Consider the following 9,449-nt stretch of genomic DNA (forward strand, 5'->3'; position numbering starts at 1 on the left):
ACTAATACTACCGAGGGTTAATTGGAAGCAGTTATTTGTCCTCCGACTAAATGTCGAATAACAAGTAACCAAATAATCAGTTATTGTTTTCGGTTATTATACAAACACAACTCCATACAATCATCCACGAAAATGACATCTTCCAAAACCAGTCAATCTTTCTGAAAATCTGACGAAGCGACATTATGATAATCCATGTTTTTATCTTCAATTACATGATATACATATACTATAGTGATCGAACTTATGTTATTTATCTATTGTACATTAGATTATTATCTATGTAATTCTAACGAATTTCCCCAAAATATTAGCATAAGTGTTTTAGCCTAATAAGCCTTGTTTTGCACTAGCCACATATTGTCTATATCTGATCTTATGCTCAGATGATGGTTGCTTTTGATCTTACTATTCTTGAATACTAGTTTTTATGTAAAAATTGAGAGTATAATGAAATTACATGTACATCTTGTAGAGTATAATCGGACTTTCCTATATTTTTATCATAAATCAAAATTTGATAAATCTTTACAAGAGATTAATTTAATTTTTACTGACCTTGTGAAATCCCCGTAAAGAAAACCTTCAGTTTCACATAGAGCATGTAATGTACAAGGTGTACATGCTTAATCTCAATTTTCTTACACTGATTGCAATGTTGTTGTTTTTCTGTTTCACTCTTGGAATAGAAATGGGTTCTACTACATTTCAGAAACAATTATCATTAGATTACATCCATAAGTGATTTCTTTTATCAAAAGAAATCATTTCACTAATTTAAGTTTTTTTTTACAGGTATATTGGTTGGTCTTGTGGTGTCAATCGTATTAATTGTTATCTTCATTATCATCGTTATTGTCATCATTGCAAGGAAAAGGTGAGAACAATTTAAATATTTCGTGATTTATGAAGATATGTCGCCTAATTCTATCGTTTAACTAGTCATTAGTCATTAGTGTTCACTCGAAGCTCGACACTCGACTAAAAAGAAGCCTCTTCGTTTTTGGTCGTACTTATTTTATTAATAAAAAAATAATAAAAAACACGAAAAAAAGTTGTTTATATTGAGGATATTGTTTTCTAGAAATGTTTGTTTTGTTAATGTTAATCCTCTTTTTTAAGTTACGACGTTAACTTTGAACGAGTTGAGGATTTATATCGATTGAGGGTCGATGAGTCATATGCATTTTTCTTCCGTGTTAATGTCTATATTGTAAATGTCTTTATTGTTAATGCCTATATTGTTACGCTATCTTCTTTGTTAGCTACTATATTTTCCTTTAACTGGTTGAGGGTTCATATCGATTGAGGACTTATATGAGTTAATGGTTGATATACAAAAAAGCAGATTTAGTGTTGAAAGTGGTTAAGGGGTGACACGGGTTGATGATCGATATGGGTTAATGATTAATATAGGCCTAGGGTTGAAATTGGCTGAGGGCTGATATGGGTTGCGCAGCGATATGCGCTAATGGAAAGGTTTTGTTTTGTTTTGTTTAACGTCCTATTAACCGCTAAGGTCATTTAAGGACGTGCCTCTATGTGTGTAATGTATGCGTGCTGGAAACAGAGTGTGACGATGCATTTGCTTCCTTGCGATAGCGGGTATCTGCTGCCGAATTTAGTATGCTACCTTACTGAAATACCTTACCGAGAGCACCCAGCACAGTATTTCACCCTTTCACATTATACTGACAACGTGTGAACCAGTTGTTGCGATACCCGAAATGCTAAACGTTAGTCAGGGAATAAAAACTACCATTTTTAAGGACTTCGGTATCTCCCGGATTAAGGACAGAACCCATTACCTACCACACTTTGGCGAACGCTCAACACTATGACATAAAAAGGTGTTGTCAAACAAAGCACAAGAAAAAATAGTTTTCAGCAGTAGAGAGAAAATATGAAGATCCAAAATGTTGCAATGGGGGCAGCAGATTATTGTGATATCTTCAATGTCTCCTTAGCAGAGGACACAGAAAGAAGCCGCCGGTGGATTGCAGGAGGCCTATTATTTCCCCGAATCTACAGGGGGTTTGGGTTAATGGTTGATATAGGTTAATGGTTGATATAGGTTAATGGTTGATATAGGTTAATGGTTGATATGTGGTTATGGTTGAAATAGGCTTGGACGATATTGGTTGAGGACCGATATAGGTTAATAGTTGATATAGGTTTAGAGTTGAAATTTGTTGAGGGGTGATATGGGTTGAAAATTGATAAGTTAATTGTTGATATAGGTTTCTGTTTTGAATTGGTTGAGGGCTGATATGGTTTGGGCATCGATATGGGTATATGGTTGATGTAGATTAGGGCTGAAACTTGTTGAGGGGTATGGGTAGAGTACCGATATGGGTCAATGGTTGATATAGGGTAGGTTTGAAATTGGTTGAGGGCTGATATGGTTTGAGTACCGATATGGGTCAGTGGTTGAAAACGTTTCAGGGTTAAAATTTGAGATATGGCAAAACAGTATGTCAAAAGTATATTTCATAAATGTAATTAACCGGGTAGCTTAAATATGACACATGCGCTGGGATATTATTCATCATTAAAGGGACAATTAATCGGATGTTTAGACGCATATATTCTAAAATATAATTAATATATCTTGTTTGATTTTAACGCTCATATTTACTACCAGTGCAATAATATAATACATTCTAATATTTTCACCCGATACACATTTTATATATAATATCGTTATTAAACGCAGGCATTGAATGAATCCATTTCAAAAACTGCATTTATATTCTTTTTATCTACTACACAAAACGGCAACTCTGTCTTTTTATTAGTAAAATCAGAAACCATTGTTCTATTACAGAGGGAAGTCCAGGGATAGATTTGACGGTCTTGTCCAATTTGATAACAGGATTTATGACCGCACGAGGAATCCACCTCCCACAAATGGCGGTCATAATGTATTGCTATCCAGATCCATCAATGCGGAACCGAATCCTTACGATTCACTCGGACCATGTGCATTGTCAACATTACGGTCGACAGAAAATAACTCTCATAATGGAAATCAACAAAATGTTGATGGATCACAAGGACCTGAGAAACAAGACGAAAACCGATATGCTTCACTTAAACATGGTGACATGTTGAGACATTCAAATTTTGTTAATTTGCCCGGGGACGAATCAGACCCTAAAGAAAACGGGTATATGCACATGCACGGTAGCTGTAGTAGTGATACCCCCGACCAAATGGCGAAAGATGGAACATATGTGAAAATGCAGTTAGATCAAGAGAGACAGGAACAAGATTCGTGCAGGTCTAATCAGTCGCTAATTAGTTCCGATAGAACTAATGACACTGATCCCATAGCATTTAATAATTATGGATATGTCACGGCTATATCCTCTCCAGAGTGAAAACAACTCTTGTTATTGACAATATGAACACTACAAACGACCGTGACTATTGTATATATGTACTATTTAATCTGTTCCAATTTAGTGTGGAATCTGACATGACCCTTATCAAGCAGGACTTGATTGGGTTTGGGGAGGTATGGCAGTGTAGATTTGTGGTTCTAAAGTCAACTATGTTGATCGTTTTATGTTGTCCTCAAAGCCATCCGCCAAATCATGTGTATCTGAACAGCTATAAGTACCCGCGGTAACCGTAACCTTGATGACCACACTTTCCTATCGTGAATAGTGGCACAGTTCGTAATATGCACTCTTTACAGGTTATTTAGTTTGAAATGAACCATCACCTCTCTAATTTCAGAATTTCATATACTCTACTGTCCTTTTACACAGTATTACAGTCCAATTCGGATTATTGAACCCTTGCATCATTAAGAACGAAACTGATATGTGATGCAGAGTTATTCATTTCAGGCACACTGTATCTATTACAAAAGTCTAGAGTCGCAAACCCTTTGTGAATGTCACGTTTATGTTTCAAGATACAAGTTGGTCGAGCCTGCTGGTGGATTTCTTTGTCCCCGTTACCGTGTTTACCGTTACCTTGATAGCCACAGTAATCTCCTTTATGTAGGTGCACGGTTCTTAATATATAAACTTTAATATATAAACGTTAACCGTTAATGTGATTTGAAATAAACTAGTACTTTTCTAAATTGTAAAGTTCATCAAATCAAGGGGTTTAACGTATCTCCCCACTATTTCAACAGTATTTTAGACCAATTTGGATTTCTACCCTTTTAACCTCTAGCATCACCGATGAGTCCTACACTAGAAGGACAAATCGGCTGTATCTATAACCATTTTTTTATTAATAACAATGATAATAGGAGATTCTTATATACCGCTTTATCACAGCCTAGTTCGTAGGTCGTCTCAAAGCGGTTCACAAATTATTATCCGTGGTTATAGGGACTTTGTAACCAGCCAATACCTTTCTCAACTCCGTGGGGAGCATACAGTCGGAGCTGTCATTTCGGCGCTAACAGCTAGCAGCTGAGTAAAGTATTATGCTCAAAGATACAGCACAGTACCGTGACGTGACTCGAACCCGTAACCCTTCGGTCACGAGCCCGGCGTCCTACCACTAGACTGTGGCTTACGTTCATCTTAGAACAATTGAAACAATGGATATGTGCCTATATATGCAGTGATAGTATGACTTTTCACATATCATAAGTCTTCAGTTATAAACTGTTAGTATGACTTTTCACATATCATAAGTCTTCAGTTATAACCTGATAGTATGATTTTTCACATATCATAAGTCTTAAGTTATAACCTGATAGTATGACTTTTCACATATCATAAGTCCTCAGTTATAACCTGATAGTATGTCTTTTCACATATCATAAGTCTTAAGTTATAACCTGATAGTATGGATTTTCACATATCATAAGTCTTCAGTTATAACCTGATAGTATGACTTTTCACAGATCATAAGTCTTCAGTTATAACCTGTTAGAATGACTTTTCACATATCATAAGTGTTCAGTTATAACCTGATAGTATGACTTTTCACATATCACAAGTCTTAAGTTATAACCTGATAGTATGCCTTTTCACATATCATAAGTCTTCAGTTATAACCTGTTAGTATGACTTTTCACATATCATAAGTCTTCATTCATAACCAGCAGTAGAGATACTGTCAACGGTCACTCTTGCCAGAATTTCCTTTCGTATCGTAATGTTTAGATAAAAAAGACGTTATCATGACCACCGCCCCCCCCCCCCCCCCCCCCATTATGGTGACTATTGAATAGGGGGTCCTTTTAGTTTCTATAGTAGGTTTTTGTAAGTGTTCAGTACATTTTCAAAACAAGAGCCCCATATTGAGCTGTATCGGTGCCATAACTTTGTGATTGTATATATATATAAATATTGGTATCCATTGCTTAGTTAAAATTATGAAACAGACGATATTGAGTTCAATATTTTCAGTTTGAGATTTGTTTTGCTTATGTTTCACGTCCTATTAACAGCTATGTCATTTAACCATGTTTTATTGGTTGCGGAAAAACCGGAGTGACCGGAGAAAACCCATCGACCTGCGGAAAGTACCTGGCGACTGACCCACACGTAGACCTCGAACCCGCGACCCAGTGGTGAAGGGCTAGTGATCGCAGATGGTCAGACGCCATAACTACTCGGCCACTGACGCCCTCGGTGTATTATAGAATACAATTAAAGTAACGTGACGAAGAACATTCTGACTTCCTGTTTCTAAAAATATAGAAATCGAGTAAATATACTGAAATATCGTGTATTGGCCAATCAGAGTTTAAAAAAAATGTGGACCTTGATATCAATTAGCCCATTCTGTTATGTATTATAATCACTAAAGCGTGACAGCTTTATATAGTTCATTTCCTTAACAATTGAGTTTAGAAATTTTAATTGAAAACTTGTACACATATATCAGATATTGCTAGCATAATATGACATATCAATCGTGACGTCACCAATATTAATGACGTCAGAATTTGTACAATCAATGTGACACAATAGACATTTTTAGGGCGTCATTATTATCAGAAGGTTTGCATATATTCCTTGTTTTGAACTAAATTTATGTCCAATTTATTTCCATTGCATTTGTTGGATATAACTAATATCAAATTATCTTTTGATTGTGACGTCTCCCTTCAATAGACGTGACAAAACAGACAATTATAGGGCTTTTTATTTTCAGACATTTTCCATGTATTATTCGTTATATAATGAAATTAATTTAATTTGATTTATTTTGTATATGTACTTAATTATACCCTACGGAAGCCCCTTAGTGCCATATGAAATCTATAAAAGATTTATTTATTGTGTATATATATATATATATCCGTATTTTTCCTTTAATATCTTGGCACAGCCTTATGGAAATATATATAAAAAAACACACACTTTTAGACTCTTTGTTGCTCAATATGATGAATAATACAAAATAAATAAAATACGATCACATCTACATACGTAATTTACTTCATGATCTCACTGTACCAATCTAGGTTGTAGGGTTCGAACCATAAACCTCCGATCACTATAACTCTAGGCTACCTAGACAACGGTAGTATCAGTACTCTTGATAGTACCGGTACAGTTATATCCGAACGAACTTAAGGAAGAGGTTACAGTTTGTACGAAAAATTTCCGTGGAATTATCTTGTGTTTTGCCTGCAGTGATACTGAGATCCTTAATTGAAAATGACATATCTGAGCTGAGATAAAATAATTAATACTGTAAATTAGATATTTGCTTGAAAACGATTTTACAAATCCGGTAAAACGTATATTACATGTATATGTTGCATTATATGTAAAAATGTTACAAAAAATATGCAGAGTGTACCAAGCATATACGCTTGTAGTTTTAATAGTAACTAAAATATCTTTATAAACAGTTGTATAAAGTTATTTTAGTTCATTTGATTAGCATGCCTGTTTGATGTATTCTTAGTAGTACTGCTAGTTTCAAATAAGAAATGAAACTGATATGTTAAGGTATTACTGTGCAAAGGTGTTCATGCATTATACCGGTTATCCTGGAATTCCACATGAAAAATGCAGGAACTTTGGTTTAAACCGTTTCGTTGCATTTGGATAACGAATATTTCAACAGCATAATGACTAACTCTTGTCGATCTGTTCTTTATCCTTTATCATTGGTAACATGTATTTTGCTAGTTCGCAGTCCTCAATGATAGCACGAAATTAAATACCCAGAGAATATTAATACCATCAATTATGATATCCATGAATATATCTTAACAGACGCATACTAAAAATAATGTTCACAAGACGACTACCGAATAATGAAGATAAAACATCAATTTGATATAGAATTTTATTTCATTTTCATTAAACACATGTAAAATAAATCCCATCTCCGAATAGCTATATACTTTGAGTTACCTCTACCCCTCAAACAGCAGACTTAGACATTTTTTTGACAGATTGACATGTTAAAGTGTCTTAGTCTAGTGTAAGGACCAGAGGTAACTTGAGCTAACCACCGAAATGCTAGAGTAACCCACGTGAGCGCAATATTTTCACCTTGCCATACTGGGCGAAATTTAGGCCCTCGAACTACTTTTGATCTGGACAACTGCGAAGTTTAACAACTATACAGCATATAGGTAAGAATCTGATTAAAGGGATAGAGATAAGAACTTGTCTTTCATTATTTTATATTCATACTGTATGTAGTACTCATGTTTGGTCTTTGAATGATGGGGCTGACATTGTACTACTATCAGCCCCCCAACACTGGGTCGCGGGTTCGAGACCTACATGTACGTGGATCAGTTGCCAGGTACTGGCCGTAGGTCGGTGTTTTTTCTCCGGAAACTCCGGCTTTCCTTCACCTAAAACCTGGCACGTCCTTAAATGACCATAGCTGTTAATTATATATATAATAGGACGTAAAACACGTCCTTAAATGACCATGACTGTTAATAGGACGTAAAACACAAACAAACCAAATCAAACTTTGAATGATCATAATGACAAGTGATGAGCTTTCGTATAGATATTGATATCAAAGCTTTACTTTCTACACATACAATGTACGTATTAAACATGTCGCAACGTTTCAAGACCGACTGGTCCCTTTGTCAAGCTATCTGATACTGTGTGTGTACGCTCTCTATCGATAGGCCATACGTCCCGGGTCGAAGGACATACAAAATATAGAAAAATACAAATCGCTCACTTGCTTGACAAAGGGACCAGTCGGTCTTGAAACGTTGCAGCACGTTTGATACGTACATTGTTTGTGTTTAAAGTAAAACTTTGATATCCATATTTCCAAACTGATGAATCTTATTGAAGATATAGATATAACTTTTAATATAGCAAACTACTACATATATGTATTCTGTTGCCACGCGATACCATCTTGTCGGCACGCAATTACGCAATGATAATTCGTTCGCACGAAGTACTATGTCGTTTCCACAAAACTACCTTTAATGACATTTGGATTCCGCTCATAAGCATTCCGTTCAGAGGAAAATGATACATTCAATGTGTTTTCCTTCACATATTAATCGAAAGGAAATGCAATAAGAGGAAAAATTAACATAATGTCATCAGTAAATGTTTTGTAAGACTAAATTCACATTTTTATCAATATTCCCTTGGGAACTCCGTATACGTAATGCATAATCTGTGACTGTTTGTTTTGTATTAAATCAGTCATATATTGCGATTTTAAAAAGTAGGGTGGCACTCATTTTCGCGGTTTCTTGCAGAAAATACAACCTACGGAACTTAAAGCAATCCCTCCTTACTGTAGCGCATTGCGCAAAAACTATCCCACAGCATTGATCTTTTTTGTTGCACCACGAAAAAAACTTTGGCAGGATAAACAAAACAATGTGATTATCAATTGGTTAGGTAACACGTTAGCGGAGAAAACGAGGCAAAATGAGAGAGAATATAATACACCAACAGAAAGAAATGCGGAAAAAAACAATGCTACGTTAAAGTTATCTCCCTTGTATCGTATATGAAATTAAACAAATATAGGACAGTCATCGACGGCCAACTATCAGTAAAACAGCAGCTGGTTTCTCCATCAAGATGCTAGATAAAGAATATATGAGTCCTTACACAATATCCTCTAGTTATTATTTTACTTATCATTATGGTTGACCAAGCTAATGGACCATCATCATCGAGGTTTGCGTATCCTTGTAGATGCAAAATAAGCATTAGAAAAAATGAAGCACCTATTTGAAAAATTTGTTTGTACATGCAGAAAGCCAACAAGTTGATATTTACTTCACCATTTGGTCATTTCGTCCGTTAAGGACTGTAAATATTCAATAGGGCCAGACCAGGATTCCAATTCTTGACCGCCAATGACAATACGGTCACTAAACTGACGGAACTACCTGAACAGTGGGTGGTCCATAGCCCAACTCAATCACAGTACAGGCCTCAGACCACATTGAATGTTTTCAGTTCGTTTTACACGAATTGAATGCATTTCTCAATTTTAAA

The sequence above is a fragment of the Mizuhopecten yessoensis genome, unplaced genomic scaffold (assembly GCF_002113885.1).
Source record: "Mizuhopecten yessoensis strain PY_sf001 unplaced genomic scaffold, ASM211388v2 scaffold3961, whole genome shotgun sequence".
In the NCBI taxonomy this organism is placed as follows: Eukaryota; Metazoa; Mollusca; class Bivalvia; order Pectinida; family Pectinidae; genus Mizuhopecten; species Mizuhopecten yessoensis.